Raw genomic sequence first — 21,265 nt, 5'->3', positions numbered from 1 at the left:
AGTTTCACCAGCAGCTGACAGAGAGGAGAGAGGTATATATTGAAAAGAGTAGAAGAGAGCGAGGATCCTTGAGGAACACCTTGAGCTAGTTTTCTGGGTTTCGATATATTGCTGTCAGTTTTAACACTGAAAGTTCTGTCCGAGAGAAATGATTGGAGCCAGGATAAGGCAGTGCCTGTAATGCCAATTTGTGCTAGGCGGCATAGGAGGGTATTGTGGTTGACCGTGTCGAATGCTGAAGAAATATAAAGAAGTGCCAGTAGGTAAGAATGACCGGAGTCTAGAGCTTTTAGAATCGTATCAGAGAGTGTTACTAGAAGGGTTTCTGTACTGTGGTTCTTACGGAAACCATATTGGGAAGGGAAGAGTAGTAAGTTTTCGTCTAAGAAGTTTGTGAGTTGCTTGTTGATGATTTTCTCAAGGATTTTAGATAAGAAAGGGAGGTTAGAGACTGGACGATAGTTGGTCGGTTCAGATGGATCCAGGTCTGATTTTTTGAATGTAGGCTTTATAATAGCGTGCTTGAGTTGCGTCGGAAATACACCAGAGGATATGGATTTGTTGATGATGTTAGTAATGGGAGAGGCAATCCTTGTAGGGATGGAGAGTAGTGTTTTTGTTGGCATTATGTCAATCGGGTGCATAGCTGGTTTAATTCTTTTTAGGATCCCTTCAATTTCTGAAGCTGTTGTTGTTTCGAAATTTGTGAGAGTGGCTGAGGTGGTCGAAGTGATCGTGGAAATAGTGATCCTGATGGCACGGGAGTAGAAAAGCGGGCCATGATGTTAGCAACCTTGTCGTGAAAGTAGCTAGCTAACTTTTCACATTGTTTTCGTTCTCGTTATTTGGGTTAATGTTTATCGGGGGGGGTAATTAAGCTTGACACATATTGGAAGAGGGCACGGGGGTTGAACTGGTATTGATGTATTCTTCCTGTGTAATAGTTTTCTTTGCTTCATCTGTGGTTTTACGATACATGTGGAGTAGGGCTTTGTATTTTTGTAGAAGAGTTGGATCTTGGTTTCTACGCAATTTCTTTTCTAGTTCCGGAGATCAAGTTTCATAGTTCTGAGGTCTGTGGTTGTACCAGGGTTTTTTATTTTTCTTCTCAAAGTAGATCTCTTTAGTGAGTAGGGGGCAGAGTCGATTAGCAATGTTGCTGGTGATTAGGTGCCAGGAGGAACAGGCGGAGTTGGCGTCAACGAGGTCTAGCTTCTGGAGATCCTCAGTAAGAGCATCTATAATGTCTTCAGTCTTGCATTTTTTTCTGAAATTGATGGTTCTTTTCTTAGGTAGTGGCGTGTGAGGGTAGCCGTTGAATGTGCAGCAGGTGTCAACTCTGTAGTGGTCTGACCAAGGTATAGGTGTGCATTGAGGGTGGTCAGTGAGTAAAAACGAATTCGTAAAGATTATATCTAGAGTGTGTCCTGCCTTGTGAGTGGGGCCCGACACCATTTGTTTAAATCCGAGGGCATTTAGAGTAGAAAGTGTGGCTTTCACATGCTGGAGTAAGGGGGGAAGCGGTCAAAGTGAAGATTTAGGTCTCCAAGAATGATAGCTGGAATGTTAATGTCAATATGTTTGGTAATGTATTCAGTCAGCGGTGATGGGGTTTTTTCCAAAATGCCGGGTGGGGCATAGATTAGACAAATTTGTAGGTCTTTTGATTTAAAGAGACCAATCTCAATCTTGTGAAGTGGTGAGGTGGGTTGAAGCATTAAGTTGAATTTCTTTTTTGCAGCCAATAGAATTCCGCCTCCTTTCTTTTTAGATCTCGGTATAGTGAAAATATTGTAAAGGTCTGAAGGTAGTTGATTAATTATGGCTACATCAGAGCTTTTTAAGCCAGGTTTCTGTGATAGCACATATATCGGGGGACTCATCATCAAGTATATCACGTAAAAGAGTGGCCTTTTTTAGAAGGGATTGTGTATTCAGAAGTAGGATTGAAAAGGTCATTAATCCTATGATTTGAATAATGGAAGAAGCCATGATAGGAATGAGAGTATTGTAGAATGATGTGTTGAAGTTAGTTCTCATAGCTTTGGAGGTGAAATTTGAGTATTTGAGAATTGGAATGTGGAAGGTGTTCATGAAATTTGAGTATTTGAGAATTGGAATGTGGAAGGTGTTCATGATAGTAGAAGTCGGTCTAGTTATGGTCTGTTGCTATGGAACGCAGGTTCAGGGGGTAGAGTTCAATCAAAAGGAGTGTGAAAGGAGGATGGTCACAGCAGGTACAGAGGATGTTGATGATGTCAGGACCGAGGCTGTTTGGACCCTGAAGTGCAGGGTGAAAGGAGTCCGCGTCTGATTGGCAGCTGAGTGCTGGGTGAAGCTGAGTGCTGTGGAGGACTCTGTGAAAGGTTCTTTTCTGCTGTTGTGCACAAAGGGGGTGCACAAAGGGGTGCACAAAGGGGCCAAGCCCCTTTGTCCTGCTCCTTTGGTGTGCGACGCCGGCGCGCGGGCGCCGGTGAGCTCTGAATTTAAAGGTCCCTCTCGCGGCTTCCGATTGGTTCGCCTGAGTTGTGGGCGGGCTGGACGGCCGAGCGGAGGGACGGCGCGGAGGAGGAGCAGCGTCAGACGGGCTCGCCAAGGACTTGCCGCGTGGTCTGCGTCTGGGCTCGCCGAGGGTAAGTGAAATTTTAAAGGCCTTACCCCGGCGGGTCTGGGCGCTGACCGCGCAGGCCTCCCTTCTTGCTCGAGTTCGCTGAAGCCGAAGAGTCGCTGAAGAGGATCAGCGCTGGGTGAGCTTTGAATTTAAAGGTCCCTCTCGCGGCTTCCGATTGGTTCACCTGAGTTGTGGGCGGGCTGGACGGCCGAGCGGAGGGACGGCGCGGAGGAGGATTGCCAAGGAGGTAAAGAGAGGTGACAAACATTTTTCAGATACATCAGTGAAAAGAGAAAAGTTCAAAGTGGTATAGTGAAATTGAAAGGTGGAAAGGATCAATGTGTGGAGAGAGACGAAGAAATGGCAGAAATATTAAACGAATACTTCAGTTCTGTGTTCACTAAAGAGGACCCTGGAGAAGGACCTTCTCTAGTTAACAAGAAACTGGAGGGGAGTGGAGTAGATGTAACTCCATTTACAGTAGAGAATGTATGGGAAGAGCTGGGGAACTGAAAGTGGACAAAACCATGGGGGCCTGATGAAGTTCATCCCAGGATACTGAGGGAGCTCAGAGATGTGCTGGCGGGTCCACTGTGTGACCTGTTCAATAGATCCCAAGAAACTGGAGTGTTGCCGAGTGATTGGAGAAGAGCGGTGGTGGTCCCGCTTCACAAGAGTGGGAACAGAGAAGAGGCTGGTAACTACAGACCAGTTAGCCTCACTTCGGTGATGGGAAAAGTAATGGAGTCACTGTTGAAAGAGAGAATAGTGAACTATCCACAGTTGGGAGAATTGCTGGACCAGAAGCAGCATGGATTCACCAGGGGAAGACCTGTCAGACAAATCTGATTGACTTTTTTAACTGGGTAACCAAGGAATTGGATCAAGGAAGAGCACTCGATGTCATCTTCTTGGATTTCAGCAAAGCTTTTTATACAGTTCCGCACAGGAGACTGGTGAATAAAATGAGAACCTTAGGAGTGAGTGCCGAGGTAGTGACCTGGATTGCAAACTGGTTGACGGACAGAAGACAATGTGTGATGGTAAATGGAACTTACACTGAAGAGAGAGCGGTGTTGAGCGGAGTGCCGCAGGGGTCGGTATTGGGACCGGTCCTGTTCAATATCTTTGTGAGCGACATTGCGGACGGGATAGAAGGTAAGGTTTGTCTTTTTGCGGATGACACTAAGATCTGCAACAGAGTGGACACGCCGGAAGGAATGGAGAGAATGAGATGGGATTTAAGGAAGCTCGAAGAGTGGTCAAAGATATGGCAGCTGAGATTCAATGCCAAGAAGTGCAGAGTCATGCATACGGGGAGTGGAAATCCGAATGAACTGTATTCGATGGGGGGAGAAAGGCTGATGTGCACAGAGCAGGAGAGAGACCTTGGGGTGATAGTGTCTAATGATCTGAAGTCGGCAAAACAATGTGACCATGCGATAGCTAAAGCCAGAAGAATGCTGGGCTGCATAGAGAGAGTAAAATATCGAGTAAGAAAAGGGAAATGATTATCCCCTTGTACAGGTCCTTGGTGAGGCCACACCTGGAGTACTCTGTTCAGTTCTGGAGACTATCTCCAAAGAGACAGAGACAAGATGGAGGCGGTCCAGAAAAGGGCGACCAAAAAGGTGGAGGGTTTTCATCGAATGACTTATGAGGAGAGATTGAAGAATCTAAATATGTACACCCTGGAGGAAAGGAGGAGCAGAGGTGATATGATACAGACTTTCAGATACTTGAAAGGTTTTAATGATCCAAAGACAACGACAAACCTTTTCCGTCGGGGAAAAAATCAACAGAACCAGGGGTCATGATTTGAAGCTCCAGGAAGGAAGACTCAGAACCAATGTCAGGAAGTATTTCTTCACGGAGAGGGTGGTGGATGCCTGGAATGCCCTTCCGGAGGAAGTGGTGAAGACCAGAACTGTGAAGAACTTCAAAGGGGCGTGGGATAAACACTGTGGATCCATAAAGTCTAGAGGACGTGAATGAAGAGTGGGTGGCTCGCGGGAACAATGGCTACTACCTGGAGATAATACCCTTATTCAATAAACATACACATGGTTAATGCGACTCCAACATTGCTTTAAGCTTCAACGGCAAGAGGAAATGTGGAAAAAAGGATTTGCATTCACAAAAAAGCGGGGAGTAGCTTGCTTGTTACGGTGGTTACTACCCCAAACCAAATAAGCCTGATACTTCACTTTCAATGCAAATCCAGCATAGCTCTCTGCTTCAACGGCAGGGGAGAAAGACTGATACTTCACGCATATCCAGCATAGCTCTCTGCTTCAGCGGTAGGGGTGAAAGACTGATACTTCATGTATATCCAGCATAGCTCTCTGCTTCAACGGCAGGGGAGAAAGTCTGATACTTACTTTCAATGCATACCCAGCATAACTCTCTGCTTCAATGGCAGGGGGAATGAAGAAAAGTGGCTCTATATACAGACAACAACCAACAAGGACTGAATTACATAGTCTGGGTAAACAAATAAGCATGGGTGTAGCTTGCTTATTGCGGTGGTTACTACCCCTAACTAATTAAGCTAGATATTTCACTTAGATGCAGTTCCAACACTGCTCTCTACATTAATGGTGGGGGTGGAAGGGAAATAGAACCAAAAGGTTACTAAGAGCCAAGAGTAGCAAATAAGTATAAGAAAAAAAAAAGTGCGAAACTTGCTGGGCAGACTGGATGGGCCATTTGGTCTTCTTCTGCCGTCATTTCTATGTTTCTATGTTGGAATCAGGATGCTGGGCTTCATAGACCCTTGGTCTGACCCAGTATGGCAATTTCTTACATTCTTATGATCAAATTTCAGATGACATAAAAGTATTCAGAGTAGTTAAATCACACGCAGATTGTGATAAATTGCAGGAGGACCTTGCAAGACTGGAAGATTGGGCATACAAATGGCAGATGAAATTTAATGTGTACAAGTGCAAGATGATGCATATAGGAAAAATAACCCATGCTGTAGTTATACAATGTTATGTTCCATATTAGGAGTTAACACCCAGGAAAAAGATCTAGGCATCATACATTGAAATAATTGGCTCAGTGTGCTGTGACAGTCAAAAAAGCAAACAGAATGTTAGGAATTATTAGGAAGGGAATGATGAATAAAACAGAGAATGTCATAATGCCACTATATCGCTCCAAGGTGAGACCGCACCTTAAATACTGTGTACAATTCTAGTTGCCACATCTCAAAAAAGATATAGTTGCAATAAAAAAGTTAAAGAGAAAGGCAACCAAAATGATAAAGGGGTTGGAACGGCTCCCCTATGAGAAAAGGCTAGAGCGATTAGGGCTGTTCAGTTTGGAGAAGAGACAGCTGAGTGGGATATGATTGAGCTCTATAAAATTATGAGAGGACTAGAATGAGTAAATGTAAAACAGTTATGTATTCTTTCAGATAACAGAAGGACTAGGGAGAACTCCATGAAGTTAGCAAGTAGCACATTTAATACAAATTGGAGAAAATTCTTTTTCACTCAACACACAATTAAGCTGTGGAATTCATTGCCGGAGGATGTGGTTAGGGCAGTTAGTGTAGCTGGGTTTAAAAAAGGTTTGGATAAGCTCCTGGAGGAGAAGTCCATAAACTGCTATTAATCAAGTTGACTTAGTAAATAACCACTGCTATTACTACCATTAATAGCATAGGATTTATTTAATGTTTAGTACTTTTCAGGTGATTGCAACTTGGATTGGCCACTGCTGGAAATAGGGTGCTGAGCTTGATGGACCCTTGGCCCGATACAGGATGGCATCTTCTAATGTTCTTTGTTCTTATCCCTTTTGGAGAACCGATAACAACATTTCATCCCCTAAACCAGATAGCAAGAGGTTAACATTCCTTGGCTGTGTCACTTGTACCCATATACGGATCGATACTGTAAAACCGCGGGAGAGCGGACGAACGCCCGCTCTCCCACGGGGAACGCCCGCGGGGAACGCCTGCTTTTCCCGCGAGGAAAAGGAGGCGCTAGGGACACTAGCGCGTCCCTAGCGCCTCCTTTTGGCCTGGAGCGGCGGCTGTCAGCAGGTTTGACAGCCGACGCTCAATTTTGCCGGCGTCGGTTCTCGAGCCCACTGACAGCCACGGGCTCGGAAACCGGACGCCGGCAAAATTGAGAGTCCGGTTTTCGGCCCAAAATTCAAATTTTTTACTTTTTTTTTTTACTTTTTTTTACTTTTGGGGACTTCCGACTTAATATCGCTATGATATTAAGTTGGAGAGTGCACAGAAAAGCAGTTTTTACTGCTTTTCTGTGCACTTTCCTGGCGCCGGAAGAAATTAGCGCCGACCTTTGGGTCGGCGCTAATTTCTTAGAGTAAAATGTGCGGCTTGGCTGCACATTTTACTTACTGGATCCCGCGCGCATACCTAATAGGGCCATCAACATGCATTTGCATGCACTTGCATGTTGAGGGCGCTATTAGGTGCCGCGGGTGGGCCGCATGTTTTCCTCCCCTTACTGAATAAGGGGTAAGGGAAAACACGCGTCCAGAGCAGGCTGACAGTGCGCTCCGACGGAGCACACTTTACTGTATCGACCTGATAGGAAGGAAATGCACTGTAATCTCTACCTAGATAACTTGTAACCTACATTAGTTAGTTTGCATTTCCATTTTTCCTCCCTGTTTATTGTGTCTTTCTCACACCAGCACAATCTGTGTATATAGATACAGAAACATGCAATGCATGCATAATGCTTATTACTTTTCTGTCCCAGTTTTCCCAAGTAAAATATCCACGCATGTTTCCAAAGAAGTGTGCTAATTTATTCCTTCTTTACAATAAGTGTTTCTCCTGGACCTGTGGGGGACTTTGTAGCACACACTCAGTACAGAGTATGAATAACAAGACTGGGCCATATTAATCTCACTAAAGCACTCTCCACCCCACTACAACTACTGTGCCCCCTGCTTGCATTTTGTCTAAGCTCATTCCAGAGTGAAAACAGGCATCCTCTGGGGTATGTCTTGCCTGGAGCCATGAAGCTACGTGGTTCTTCCTAGTATTTTATTTTTTTCAGTACTCAACTGGAAATTGGTGGGAAAATAGAAGCTGAGTGTTTAATAACACAGGCCAGTTTGCCTTTTGACAGCAGGATCAACCAGACTGGAAAGATAGGGTAGCTAACACATATTATAACCAGTCCAAATGAAAAGCGAGGTGGAAGGATGGGGGAGGTGAAGGAGACTGGATCTAAAATGGGTCAAGAAGGGAACAGAGGAGAGAGATAAAGTCTTCCTTATTATAGGCCTGGGCCACCTGTGTTGACTGTTCAAAGCACAGAATATAGTTTGTCACTACCTTAAAGTAATTAGAACAAAGGAATAATGAAACACCTCTACATGCTTGGGTGATGAAAGCACCTGTGTTTTTGCATGCGCCCACACACACACACACACACACACACACACACACTCTCTCTCTCTCTCTCTCTCTCTCCTGCCATGCCCACAAGGAAATCAGCCCCGCAGCTCTCCAAATGAGCCCAGCCTGGCTCAGCGGGTTAATGTGACGATCCATTTCTGACAGCGTGTCAATACAAAGCAATTTAGGAGCGCATGAAAAATCGACCCAAGGTAACAGGCAATTTCTCCGCTCCGCTGGCTAGATGGAAGTGGTCCAGTGAGGGCTGGCTACTGCAGTTAGATCGCACTCAGCTTCACTCAGAGGTTACTCTCTCGCTGCCGATCCATAAAAACAGATCTGCCTGGCAACGTCCCCGGGGAGAATAGAAAAGGCAGCTTCCTGAAGGAGATTAACTTGCACTTTCTCTTACGGAGCTGAAAATGTGACAGGAAGCCAAGTTCATCATTTTCACTTTTGATTTACATTTTAAATAAGGATTTTCACATGGCAATCAGGATAATCATTGCCATTCTCTAACCCACAAAAGCCAATGGCAGAAAAAAACAAAAGTGTTCTCAACATAGTTTCCAAAATACAGCGTGAACAGGCTTACAGCAACAGCTATGTTAAATTAATGCAGCAGTACTCTCCTGCGGCGCAGGTAACTTGGTGGAGGTGGTTTGCATGCCCATCTGCTCTTAGCTGGGGCCATTGGGGTGTTCTGGCCTCGAGGGAGACAGGGAGGCCAAGGGTCACTGAAGGGTCAAAAATAAGAGGCAGTGTCCATTTAATAGCAGTAGTACCGTAACACTAATGTTTTCCTCGTTTTGTCCAGTTTTAAATCAACCAAGCAGATTTTCTGCCTTTCTCCGATGTGTTGCACAGTTCCAGCACTCTCGCAGGAAACAGCACAATCACAAATTCAATAAATCTTTCAGCATTTTGCACTGGGGAAACTTGCGACACCTTGCTGTAGTGCAAAAACATCGTTACTTTTATGGGTAAATATTTAAAGGCTCAGTTGGGAAATATGCAGATAAAACTGGGCGGCTATGCAGGAGGAATAGCTGGATTCACCTTAGCACATCTTCAACTGGCTACAAATACACACATGCACTTTCACAGGACATGTGCTTTTAGAGGAAGTAAAAAGCAGTGTTCTCGGGGCATAACTGGTCAAGGAAAACACTATGGGGCAGATTTTAACCCCTGAAAAACTGCCCCTTCCACCCCTATCTTGCATAGGCTCGGCAGCGCGCACAAGTCCCGGAGCTTTCCTGGGGGGCGTGTCGGGGGCGTTCTGAGGGTGGGGCCGCAAGCGTGGTTCTGGCCTAGGGGCGTTCTGGGGGCATGGCCGTGGCCTCCGGACCAGCCCCCGGACCGAAACAAGGCGCGCCGGCAGCTGGCCGGCACGCAGAAGTTAAGCCTGCCTCGGGCAGCTCGGGTAGCTCGGCGCGGGCAGCTCGGCGCACGAAAGTTGTACAATTGTGCACCCCCTTGCGCGCGTCTACCCTGGATTTTATAACATGCGCGCGGCTGTGTGCGCGAACAAATCTGCCCCTGTGTGTACATTAAGGGGCAGATTTTAAAACCTGCGAGCGGGCGCAGATTTGTTCGCTCATGTTATAAAATCCAGGGTCGGCGCGCGCAAGGGGGTGCACAATTGTGCAACTTGCGCTTCCTGAGCAGCGCAGTCTGCCTCCGTTCCCGTTCCGAAATCGGAGCGGCCTCGGAGGGAACATTCCTTCCGCCTCCCGCACCTTCCCCTCCCTTCCCCTACCTAACCCGCCCCCCAGCCCTACCTAGAACCCCCCCTTACCTTTGTTGAAGAAGTTACGCCCGCCGGCCAACAGCCAGCCCGCGATCCCAGGCACAGCGGCAAATGGCTGCTGTGCCTGGAGGCTCAGGCCAGTGAGGCCACGCCACACCATGCCCCCGGACTGCCACGCCCCAGGACATATGCGCGTCCTGGTGCTTGCCTATGCAAGATAGGCTCGGCGCGCGCAGGGGCAGGCAGGGGCAGCTTTTCGGGGGTTACGCACATATCTTATGCACGTAACCCTTTGAAAATCTGCCCCTAAAGTTTCAAATGTGTAAGTGTGCAGCAGATGTGCGGACTTTGTACCTTTGATTTAGATAAGGGATGGCCAACTCTGATCCTCAAGAAGAGTCACAAATAGGCCTAGATTTTCAGGGTATCCATAATGAATGTGCATGAGACACATTTGCATGTACTCTCTCATGAATGTCCATTATGAATATCCTGAAAAACCAGGCCCACTTGTGGCTCTTGAAGACCAGAGTTGGCCACCCCTGATTTAGACAATGCAAGGGTGTACGTGCATGTTTTTTTTTTTTATTTTTATTTATTTATAATTTTCTGCATTACAAATATGCAAATATACACATAACAAGCCAATCTTCAAACACAACATATGTGGCCCCCATACATTTGAACAGCAGCTGGATATGTGTGGGCTAAAAGGTTGATGCACAGAGCACTCATGAGGCACCCTACTCCAAAATGTATCTAAGGCCTGGGCAAAAATATTGCCCAGAAATCCACGAACTATGGCCCCTAACAGGTAATTCAGTGACAGTGCTGGGTAGGTCGTGCTCCCCTAGCTAGCTGGAACTGATGGTGCGGTATGCAAACCACTCCCCTCCCCCAAACCCAGGGAGAGGGAGCCTGGGCTGTCGCACAACAGCGACACCTAATGAGAAGACTGAGGGCACTTAGGTACCAGGATCTGCAAGGAAGCACAGTCTGCAGTTCCTGGCCAAAAGACTGTGCCTGGGAGGGCTGGACCAGATGCGAGGGGCAAGAATATAAATAATAAGGAACACCCCCCCCCCCCTCCCCAGGTAATGCAAATGAGGAATCACGGCGTTTTAGCCCCAGTAGATGTTGCTTCCAATTCATCTGGAAACCCAAATGAGCAGGAGGCAACAGACCTTCCACCCCCAAAATAAATGTGAATATTTAAATGCACTCAATGAAATCTGTCTCTGTGTCAAATTAAAGATTTACTGAAAAACAGCATAAATCATTCTGATACACAACCAGTGCAAGTCCCCTTCCCCCCCCCCCCCCAGCATAAATGTGTCAATCAACAAAATGAGATGCACCCATTAAAATAGCCCAGCAGGACCTTAGCTCAATCGTGCATGAAGGCACCGAGTACATCCAAAGATCACATTCTTACCCAGTTACAGATAAAACACATGGTGATTCCTTCATGACGTCCCATTGTGAGTGGCAGTCACCCAGTGCCTCACCCCTTGCTCCCAGCCCTCCTGCAAAAACATCTTCTTCCTGCATCTGAAGCTATAAGAAACTGACAGTGTTCAGTTCTTCTACTAACTTTAATGAAAAGAAGAAATGGAATAGAATAACTCGGGTGCTACAAACACGTCATGCCTGCACGATAGAGCAGCGGGATAAAAACCAGGGTTCAAATCCCACCCGCCACTCCTTGTGATTTTAGGAAAGTCACTTTACCTAGGTGCCCCACTCCACCCCACTCAGAACCTGAAATCCAAGTTCGGGCTCCTACAATGGGGTTGGGTGCACCCTTGCACCCAGCCCGGTAGGCACCATTCTCCAAAAGGATCCCGGGACTTTACCCCAATCACATGGCTGGGGCAAGATCAGGTCAACGCCATTTTGGAGAATTGTGGGAGGAGGCAGGAGGGTGCTGGGGGGTTGGAAGCCTAATTTGGACTTGTGGGGGTAGAGGATGGGAACGGGAAGGGGTGCTAGGACTCTACTTAACTTGTTTTAAGCTTGGGGGACTGGGGGATGGGTACAGGAAGTTGGCCGGAACCCTAATTTTTATCTTTTTAGCTCAAAGGGATGAGGGGGCTGGGCCCATGATTGTATGGTTGGTTTTTTGGGAGGAGCCAGAACCATTATTGTATGGCTGGACTTTGGGGGGTGAAAGGGGTCTGGGGCCATGAACTACATGTTCACTTTTTTTATTTGGGGGGAGTTGGGGCCACCTCTAGTGGTGGCCCTGGGTTGAGATGGGGGTCAGCACTGACCCCTGCTCAACTTCCCCATTTTGCTGCTTTTTTTTTTTTTTTTTCGGTTGCCACTTTAAATGTGGGGCAGGAGCCAAAGGACCTGTGTTAAGGTCCCAGGCTTCCCACCACACATTTAACACTTTTGAAATAGGTATTTTTATTTTATCATGACTGACCACCTTCTCGGCTGCGATAAAATATTTGCACAGGAAGGGCTATGTATGACCTTCTTTGCATGCATTTGCATTTTTCATGCATGCAAATTGCATGCAAAGAAGATTATTGTAATAGGGGAGGGAACCTGGGTGGGGAGGTACAAAATATCATGCAATATATGTGATATATATGTGATATAATGCATGTTAGAGTACTACCGTATCTTAATGCATCTCTCAGTTAGATTACAAACCCCTCTGGGGATGGTTGCCACTTTAAATGTGGGGCAGGAGCCAAAGGACCTGTGTTAAGGTCCCAGGCTTCCCACCACACATTTAACGCTTTTGAAATAGGTATTTTTATTTTATCATGACTGACCACCTTCTCGGCTGCGATAAAATATTTGCACAGGAAGGGCTATGTATGACCTTCTTTGCATGCATTTGCATTTTTCATGCATGCAAATTGCATGCAAAGAAGATTATTGTAATAGGGGAGGGAACCTGGGTGGGGAGATACAAAATATCGTGCAATATATGTGATATATATGTGATATAATGCATGTTAGAGTACTACCGTATCTTAATGCATCTCTCAGTTAGATTACAAACCCCTCTGGGGATAGGGCAATACCCACAGTACCTGAATGTAAACCACTTTGAAGTGCCAAAAAGCGGAATAAATAACATTTAAAAAGGAAGGAGTAGCAACTAACTACTGAGCAGTTGCAAAAATTAGAAACAGCACAGCCACTTAAAACCAAGCCCTCTGCTCCATGAGAGCATTCTTTTTCATCTGTGCATGTCACGGAAGGTGCTGAAGTCTTTAGCATATAACAGCAGAGTGTTAGCGATTAGTGGAAATTCATGATCTCTCCTGGGAATTTATATGTGTAAATGAGATTGAACTGAGGTTAAAAAAAAAGGTCATAAACCTCATAGAATGGAGAGAAAAAAATTACACACCCCCCAACTTATTAAAGCCCATAAAAAGTCCACATTCACTGCTAGGAAAGGTAAAGCATTCTCTTTGCACACAATGACCTAATAAGCAGCCCAGGGGGATCCAAAGTAATGACAATAGGGTACCCAAGGTTTAAAAAACACAGGGCACAAATGAAGAGAGCAAGAAAGTCCCAGAGAAGATAGCAAATGCAATAGCGTTAATAATGGTAAATAAAGACCCAAATGGTCTATCCAGTCTGCCCAGCAAATAGTTTAGGGTGGTCACTGCAGCTCCATGTAAGTTACTCCGATATACAAATGTAACATCTACAATTAAGAGAGGTTACTCCATTTCTTCATTTTCATTTTATATAGCAGGGGTGACCAACTCTGGTCCTCAAGAGCCACAAACAGGCCAGGTTTTCAGTATATCTGCAATGAATATACATGAGATAATTTGCATACAATGAAGTCAATGCATGGAAATCTCTCTCATGCATAGCCATTAGGAATCCTCTGGGCTAGATTTTAAAAGCCCTGTGCTTTTAAAAGCCCTCCGAGGCCGCTCCAATTTCGGAGCGGCCTCGGAGGGAACGGAGGCAGGCTGCGCGGCTCAGCGCGCGCAGGCTGCCAATTTTGCGCAGCCTTGCGCGCGCCGACCCCAGATTTTATAAGATACGCGCGGCTACGCACGTATCTTTTAAAATCCGGCGTACTTTTGTTTGCGCCGGTTGCGCGAACAAAAGTACGCACGCGCATACTTTTTTAAGATCTACCTCTCTGTGTTTATCCCATGGCCTTCTGAATTTAATCACGACTCTTGTATTAACCACTTCTTCTGGGAGGGCATTCCATGCATCCACTATCTCTTCCATGAAGAAACATTTCCTGACATTGTTCCTGAGCCCACCCCCTTGGAGTTTAATATCATTACCCCTAGTTCTACAGCTTCCGTTCCATCAGAAAAGGTTTGATTTTTGTGCATAATTTATTCCTTTCAGATATTTGAAAGTCTCTCATATCTCCTTCAACTCCTTTCTCCCAGGGTATGCATATTTGGTCTTTCAGCTCATAAGTCTTCAGGTACAGAACCCCCACCATTTTTGGTTGCCTCTCTGGACTGCTTCTATCTGACCTATATCCTTTTAGAGATACTTTCTCCAGAACTGAATACATTACTCCAGGTGAGGCCTCACCAATGACCTGAAAAGGGCATTATTCATCTTTTTCCTGCAGGTTATGCCCTGCAAGTTATGCTCTGTGCAGTCCAGCACTCTTCTGGCCTTAGCTACTGTTTGGCACATTGCTTCACTCCCTTCAGACCATTGGACATGATCAAAATTCTATTTTATTGTGTTGGATTTTATTTATTTTCATTTTAAATTTTATGTATTTATTGTTATGCAATATTAGTTTTCTTTATATTTTTTTTTTATTTGCTTATACCATGTTTTGTTTTCCTTGTAAACTGCTTTGGTGCAATATGTTATGGAAAAGCAGTATATTAAGTTTATAACTAAAGATAAACACCTCCCCAAAGTCATTCTCCAGGTCCATGCACATTAGTCTTTCATCCCCCATTGCATACAAGTACAGGTCCTTTGGATTACTGTAGTCGAAATGCAAGATCCTGGCATTCAATCCCAGCTGACAAACTTTCAAGCACACCTCAAGATTTCTTAGATCACTTCTCATCTGTTTCCGATCTTACAAGCCAAGGGCTACTATAGGGGCGATTTTTAAAACCACCCACATTAATGCACAGTCCGGTTTCCCTTTACCTGGGGGATCTGAGGCAATTCTGAAAGGGAAAGTATGAGTATACGTTCTCTTTGAAGTCTGGGGAAAAACATTTGTTCCTGCTTTTTCTGTGGGTCATTTTTCCAAGGTAAACCGTGCACATAGATTTGAAAATGCAAAACTATGCATGTGAGGACATTCCCCACCCTAACCCCGCCATTGGAACACCTCTGCTGAATTCTTTTTCCTGGGTAAGAGGTGAGCAATTCTCAAATTACTCAAGTAACAGGCTGTCTGAAAATTATACCCGAAACCCGAAACCCGAAACCCGAAACCCGAAACCCGAAACCCGAACACAGCTCTCCGCTCTTGGAAAGCCATCACAGATTCCATAGCCGACAAGCTATGTCCGCTAGCAACCAAAAAATCACTCCCAAACGCCTCCAAAAGACAACCATGGTTCACGGAAGAACTAAGAAAGCTAAAACAAAATCTAAGACAGAAAGAGAGCGACTGGCGCAAATCCCCAAGCACCAATACACGATCCATCTACAAAGCCACCCTCCATCAATACAAGTCAACTACCTCTAAATCCAAAAGGGACTACTATGCATCCAAGATTCACCACTTAATCTTCGACGCAAAAGCCCTCTTCGCCTATGTCTCCAATCTCACCCAAATCATCCCACAGGAGATTCCCAACGACCTAGCACAACCCAAAGCTGAAGAACTTGCTCTTCATTTTCACAACAAGTCAACAGCCTTCTAACTCATCTGCCTTCTAATCCCACCGACCCTGCTCTTTACCAGTCTCTTCAACAATCATCCCTCAACAACAATGGTCTGGAAACACTTGAACCCATCTCTATCTTAGAGATACAAACTCTTATAAGAAGAATGAAACCTTCCTCCCATCCTTTGGATACTATCCCCACCAAACTGCTCCTGGCCATCCCTGACTCCATCGCTAAAACCTTGTCGGACATCATAAACTGCTCACTCTCCCCAACGACTATATCCTGACGACCTCAAATTGGCCTCCATCAAACCTCTACTCAAGAAACCCAACTTGGATCCTAAAGACCCCAACAACTTCCGTCCTATCGCCAATCTCCCATTCATAGCCAAGATTCTAGAAAAAGTTGTCAATACTCAACTCTCCGAATACATAGAAGAAAACAAAATCCTATTCCAATCACAATACGGATTTCGCAAGTCACTGAACACAGAATCCCTCCTCATCTCCATGTCTGACTTCATATTAATGGGCCTTGACAAAGGCCAATCCTTCCTCTTAATTCTACTGGACCTATCAGCCGCCTTTGATACGGTCAATCATTCCATTCTCACTTCCATTCTGGCTTCTATAGGTATCTCAGGCACAGCTCTCTCATGGTTTAAATCTTTTCTCTCCAACAGAGGCTTCAAGGTTAAGATACAGAACAAAGAATCTTCACGAATGGACGCATCCATAGGTGTCCCCCAGGGCTCCTCACTGTCACCTACACTCTTTAACATTTATCTTTTACCTATCTGCCAACTCCTCTCCAACCTTAACCTCAAACATTTCCTCTACGCCGACGACATCCAGATCGTGATACCCATTAAAGAATCTTACACAAAAACATTGGTTCACTGGGAAAACTGTCTCTTCGAAATTAAACATCTCCTGGCTAACCTAAACCTAGTTTTAAACTCCTCTAAAACAGAACTGCTTCTCATCTCCCCAGATAATAATGCCATCTCTAATCCTCCAACTATCCCAACTACTACACAGGTGAGAGATCTAGGAGTATTAATTGATAACCGGATGAACCTTAAAGCTTACATCAACAGAACCACCAAGGACTGTTTCCACAAACTCCAAGTTCTGAAAAGAATTAGACCACTCTTCCACACTCAGGACTTCAGAACCATTCTACAAGCTATCATTTTTTCTTAAGATCGATTACTGTAACTCTATCCTTCTGGGCCTACCTTCCTCCTATACTAGACCCCTCCAGATGTTACAAAAACGCTGCGGCAAGATTACTGACAAACTCCAGGAGGAGGGGACCATATATCTCCAATCCTAAAAGATCTCCACTGGTTTGCCTGTTCACTTTAGAATCCTCTACAAATCTCTTCCATAATATACAAAACCATCCATCAACACACCCCACTCGACTTACAAGTCCCATTCCAAATTTATAACTCCTCCAGACCAACAAGAGACACACTCAGAGGATCTCTTCAAGTGCCCCAGCCAAAACTACCAAACACATTACCTTGAGAGATCGGGCCTTTTCAACAGCCGGCCCCCTTCTATGGAACTCCATCCCAACCGGACCTTAGACAGGAGCCCAGCCTCCAACCTTCAGGAAGAGACTTAAGACCTGGCTGTTTAAAAAAGCTTCCCGGACACCGATTAATTCTATTCAGCCAGATTCTAACCACTTCCACATGTAAAAATGTTATTACTAATGTAAATACCTATACCTAATGTTATTCTCTTTCTTTTCTTCTCTCCTCCCAGTTCTATTACCTTGTTATTTGTAACTGCTTCCTTCTACACAAATAGGTTATTGAATTGTTTACTGTACACCCCTGTTATATGTAAACCGGCATGATGTGTTTGCAACATGAATGCCGGTATATAAAAATTTTAAATAAATAAAAAATAAATATACATCCTTTCCCCAATAAAATGTATATACAAGGGATGAAATAATTCACAAACTTTTATTCAGGAGCAAAATCATTGGTTTCAGAGGCAAGGGGGAGACAACAATGCACGTCCTTCATTGGGCAAGTCACTACTATCTATGCTCTTCTCCTCCACGACCAACTCCAGACTCTTGTCACGATTCTGCCTGCTACCCCGCCCCCCCCCCCCCCCCCACCCCCCACCAGCAGAAGCCATCAGCAAGCCTCGCTCACAGCCGCTCTAGTCACCTTTTTGCTAATCCAATGAGGCAGCAACTCCAGCCCTACTTAACTCAGCCTGTCCATTCTCTCCTTGCCTCTTCATCAAGTCAACCTTGGCTCCTTGACTTGGCCATCCTTTTTCTTTGCCTTGAGGCTTTCTTTTCCTTGGCCTCCTGCCTTGCCTTGTGGCCTACTTCGGCCTTCCTGGCCCTTCATTACCCTTGCTCAGTGGCCTCCTTCGGACCTTTAGATTCACCTAGCCCAGCCTCGTGGTCTGTTTGGGTCTTCTTGTTTAATGTTTGCTTGTTCTTCTCATGGCCTTGTCCAGTCTTATCCTGTCGAGGCTTTGACCTTAGCTCAAGCCTGTATTTGTATTGCCTCCTGCTCCATGCCTTGTCTCCAGCTCGAACCTGGGCCTTGCTTCCAGTCCGTGTCTTCAGCCCTGCCTGTATCCAACTCCTGCCTGCCCTCAGTACCAGCTGTGTCTCCAACCCAGCCTGGGCCTTGTTCCAGCTCCCAGCCTAGCCTTCAGACCCAGCTTATCTCCAGTTCCAGCCTAAGTCCTGCCAGCCACCAGAACCCAAGAGCTCAACCTGCAGAGGTGGTCCAGGCAGAAGATCCAGTCTTACCTCAGAGTCCTGGCCCTGGCTCCTGTAGGAGTAATCCCTGATCCCAGTGTGCCTGACCGTGACAATTCTGTGATTTCCACCTGGCTGCAACCCTATGTCTTGGATAGACCTTCCTGAGCTGGTATGTCATGCTCCCATCTCTTGCCTTAATTTAAATCTCTTTAAATCTTAACACCTGATTATCCTGCTCACAGATTTATTGATTTTAAATATTTTCTTAATAAATGAAATTTCCAAAGTCTCTTTTGTCCCGTATGTTTGTCTTAATTAGATTGTAAACTCTATTGAGCAGGGACTGTCTCATGTATTTTTGTACAGTGGCTGGGTAAGTCGAGTAGTGCTATAAAATGATAAGAAGTAGTAGTAATAGTAATAGTTTTGCATTTTCAAAACTGCACAATGTTTTTCAGGAGAAAAAGTATCTGCAGAAAAATCAGATGAATTTTTTCAATCGTTATTATTTCTTAGGCAGATTTCATAAGTGAAAGTACATGCCGACTTTCCCTAGGAGAACTGGTGCAAACTCTGCAGGAAAAAGCATCCATGAACTTTGCAACAATGCGGCAACATTTGAAAATCGCCCCCTCCGGTACAAAGCCCCCTGACCTGCCCGGCTCAGTGTTACTGAGTGCATAAGGCAGAGCTCTGCAGAGCGTCCATAGACTTAGATTAAGAAAGTGAAGGTGGATAGGGATGAAAGGTCTTTCAATGACATTAGGTTATCTGTGTTTTTATTTTTTGTTAGTGAGATAGTGTATGCAACGAGAGAAAAGTGGTATACACTGCATTTACTATGTAAACTTATTTCTGATCATGTATTTGTTCCTCTGTATTTATCTTTTTATTCTAGTTTAATCATTGATATGGTGCTCAACAGCAGCATATCATATATGACTGCAATGAATCCCGACTTGTCCCTGAAGTGGAATAGAAGCAGAAGCAGGATTTGAACCCTGATCTTCAGGTTCCCAGCTCCATTAGTCTAATCCAGGAGTAAAGCAAATTCAGTCCTCAAGTGCCACAAACAAGTCTGGTTTTCAGGATGGCCATACTGAATATGCATGATATATATTTGCATACAGGGAAGGCAGTGCATGCAAATATATCTCATGCATATTCATTGTGCATAGTCTGAATACCAGAGCCTGTCTGTGGTAGTCAAGGACTGGAGTTGCCTACCTCTGTCTAAATCAATAGGACCCTCTCATGTTATTTATATGACTTTTCTTTCGGTTTTCCAGAATTTGATGGGGTTTTCTTTGTTTTAGCGAGCAATGCTTTAATAAAAAAGCTGAAAAATTTCCACCTGCCATCCAGGAATGGAATGCACTATTGGCAACAGGGTCGCCCCCAGACCCAGGTCAACCCTGACAGGGTGACCCATTTCTGGTTGTTAAACCCTTTGCTAGCGAACTTTTAGTCCTGCTTGTTCTTAGAGGAATGGGGCGAAAGCAGAACTGGATCAAGCTGTCAGGGTGACCTGGGTCAGGATGGCTACCCTCCTAGAGTGGTATAAATAGTTGACTAATAGGTGTGCCAACCCCAGAGGCTCTGGCTCTCGCACGTCTCTCTCTCTCTCACTCCCTGTCACTCTCTCCGCCCAAAATAGAATGCACCAGGAAAAAAGTTGTAGTTATTTCCAGAATAACATGCATTGCACTATGACATGCAAGTATAAATATTCCTCATTTTCATAAACTCCTCCTTTTTAAGTAAATTTAAAAAATGTGCATATGCATCTCACGATGCATTTTTTATCGCAGGCATTAGGGTCCTAATGCATTTTGATGAATGACCCTGCAGGTTTGTCTGGCTAGAGCTGAACAGCAGCACTAGCTGGCTAAAATGTTATCCACATCCTCAGGACACTCCCCCATCCGGCCTCTTTTTATCCAGCCACAGTCTTGCTGGTGAGAGAGCAGGAAATGTATATCTCAGAGTTTGTCAGGGTAACTCAAAGTTACCTGGAGAAACCCCCTTTGGTATCAAACGTTTTTGAAAATGAACACCGAAAGTTAAAAAATCCCTAAATTTAGGGGAATTTTTAGCTGAAAACTTTGGGAGGTCCATATGCAAAGGATTTGGTTAATTTTTTGAGTTACCCAGATAAATCCCAAATCTGCATTTACATTTACATTTATTAACATTGTGAATCATCAGAGAAATTTTAGCTGGGAAAGTCATTACCCAACTGAAAAGAGGCATGGAGGTGGCTGCTCCAGGGATGTTGCTAAAACATAGTCAGCTAGCACCGAAATTCGGGCCGATTACAGAAAAGCAGTTTTTCTGCTTTTCTGTATACTTTCCCGGTGCCAGCCGAAATTAACGCCTGCCTTTGGGCAGGCGTTAATTTCTGAGAGTAAAATGTGCGGCTTGGCTGCACATTTTACTTTCTGTATGGCGCGGGAATAACTAATAGGCTCATCAACATACATTTGCGTGTTAGTTTTGGGGGGGTTGGACATGCATTTTACCTCGCGCTATTACCCCATCCAGACGGGGGCTAACGGTGCGCTCGGCCTGAGCACACCATTCTGAATCGGCCTGATTGTGCACTAACAGGATAAACTTAGCTGGATACGTCTGCTCAGAGGAATCACCGTCCCAAAGTTACCTCACCCGGTGACATGCTTAGCAGAGTTTACCCTGCTAAGTTCCGGTGAATATCTAGGTATAAAATTATCCTGGTGACTTTCCCACTCCTGGACTTAATCACCCTCCAGGTTCTAATTCGCCTGAAAAATGTCCCTAAATCTATGGGCTCCCTAATTAGTCACTGAGCGTTTTTGAAAAGCAACTTCTTAGTGCCTTATTGGCAAATGATTTTTTTTTCCATAGGCCTGGAAAGTCATTTGCAATAAAGCTGTAAAGTTTG

Source organism: Rhinatrema bivittatum, chromosome 4, assembly GCF_901001135.1.
Source record: "Rhinatrema bivittatum chromosome 4, aRhiBiv1.1, whole genome shotgun sequence".
NCBI lineage: Eukaryota > Metazoa > Chordata > Amphibia > Gymnophiona > Rhinatrematidae > Rhinatrema > Rhinatrema bivittatum.
This window is presented reverse-complemented; position numbering follows the sequence as displayed.